The sequence below is a fragment of the Monodon monoceros genome, unplaced genomic scaffold (genome assembly GCF_005190385.1).
Source record: "Monodon monoceros isolate NGI ecotype Baffin Bay Population unplaced genomic scaffold, NGI_Narwhal_1 Contig7438_ctg1, whole genome shotgun sequence".
NCBI classification, from domain to species: Eukaryota; Metazoa; Chordata; class Mammalia; order Artiodactyla; family Monodontidae; genus Monodon; species Monodon monoceros.
In genome coordinates this window covers 3,515-5,510 of record NW_021703011.1, presented here as the reverse complement: position 1 = coordinate 5,510, position 1,996 = coordinate 3,515, and positions in this window count along the sequence as shown.

Here is a 1,996-nt window from a genome sequence, read left to right as displayed (position 1 = left end):
GTGGCGCTGTCCCAGGGTCCCGGGCACCATAGTCATGTCAAAGTGACCGACAGGGAGTGAAAGCAGTGTCTTCTGGGATCCCAGCCCAGCCCCTGGATACCAATGAGAGATGGAAGTTACCGGTGACATCTCCATCGGGAATCACTGAGGGTCAGCTCTTTTTGTGGGCGGCGGGCGGGGGTAGTCCTGGAGGGCTGTTTCATTACCCACGTCACTGTCCTGGGCAAGGGGGTACCCTGGCCCGCCCCCCTTCAGCCTTCTGCAGGACAGGTGGGAAAGGGCAGGGCGTCTCATCCAGCTTCCAGGGGACAGTGTGGGAGTGACAGGCCAAGCAGAGTTGAGTCAGCCTCCACCACGTCTCGCTGCCCATCCCCCACACCTACTTTTAGCTCAAGTGTGGCCAAGAAGGGACAATTCCTCACCTAGAACACACGGGCCACAAACATGACCTCTGAAAGTGGAAACAAAAATAACGCACTTAAAGGCAGGCTTGCCCCTTCATTAGACTGCGGCTTCCAGCCCGAGTCATGAGGATCTCATTACTCAGTGTTTGGGTCCCATCGTGGCCACGGCTTTAAACCCAGTGATCCCACGGCACCCCCTCCACCCTCAGACCGAGGTGATCCCATAGTGACAGATGGGAGTTCCAGCTGAGCAGCCACTAAAGGCCAGTGCCCCTCCCCGCAGGGAATCCTCATTTGGCCTGGGAGTGACAAAGCTCTCTTGGCGCCAGGACTTTTTTCTTATTCACTGTTGGGCTCAGACCAAATTGGTGAGCAGCTCCGCAGCCCTGACCCATGGTGCTCCGGAAGCAGGTGAGAGAAACCGGGCTGGGATCAAACATTTTCTCCACCTAAAATGGAAAAGCCACAGACAATGGAGACTCACGTGATGGAGACGTGAGATGGTGGAAGGTTCCTCACTCAAGCTATTGATTCTAAAACAAAACTGAAAAACAAACAAACAAACAAAAAACACCTTGTGGGATGCCATTACTGCTCCATACAAATGGTCGCATTCAGGGGTTGTGGGCTGGATGCTCAGAGACACATATCCAGTCAGTCACCCCACCTCTCTGAGTATCCCTCTATCACCATCTGTCATTGTGGTCACTTGTTACCTATATCCTCCACTAGAATATGTCCTGTGTGTGTGTTGTTCACTGTTCAACTCCAGTGAAGTGAGGCAGTGTCTGTCACTCAGTACTTGCAAAGGAAAAACAGTATAACATCAGGTCAACATTTTCCAGGGACCAAAAATAAAGGTGAAAATGGGAAGAAAAGGAGGGATGGGACCTTTCCTACATCTCAGCTGTGGTGTTCAAACATTCCCAAAGCACTTTTTGATGCCAGGCCTTCTGATCCAAATGCATTAGGGATGTAGTCCACTTTTGGGGAACTGGCACAAAACAGAAGCAGCTATGGAAAGAAGGCTCAGAGGGTCACATGCTATGACGCTGTGGCAAAAATGACACCTACGTGTGACACGAATGAACTAACTATGCTGGGTCGAAAAACGCTTCCAAAAGACCACACATGATATAATATCCTTTTTATAGGGTTCAAGCAGAAGTAAAACTAAACAATACAGGCTGTGTTCGGGTTGTAGTGAAGTGCAGGGACAACTCCCGAGTTCAGCGGGTGTACGATACAGCTAAGGAGGAACAGCGTAGAGAAGAGGGAAGTAGCACACAGATAAAGCTGGTTTTCAGCAAACATTCCAGATCTTGGGTTTGGGTGGTAGGCTCACAGTTGTTCATTATGTTGTCTATATATGGATGGGCTGGGGTCGCGGCAGACCCTGCCTTCACTCTGTTGGTCACTTTCACACGGCTGGGCTATGATGCCAAACATACATAAGATTAAAAAAAGGCCATTGATGGCCCAATGATGCCAACATATCAAGAATGAAGAGGATTTATCCCACCCAGTGCATCTGAGGTCCTTGGGAGGGAGGGAAGGAGGGAGGGAGGGGGGGAGGGAGGGAGGGAGGGAGG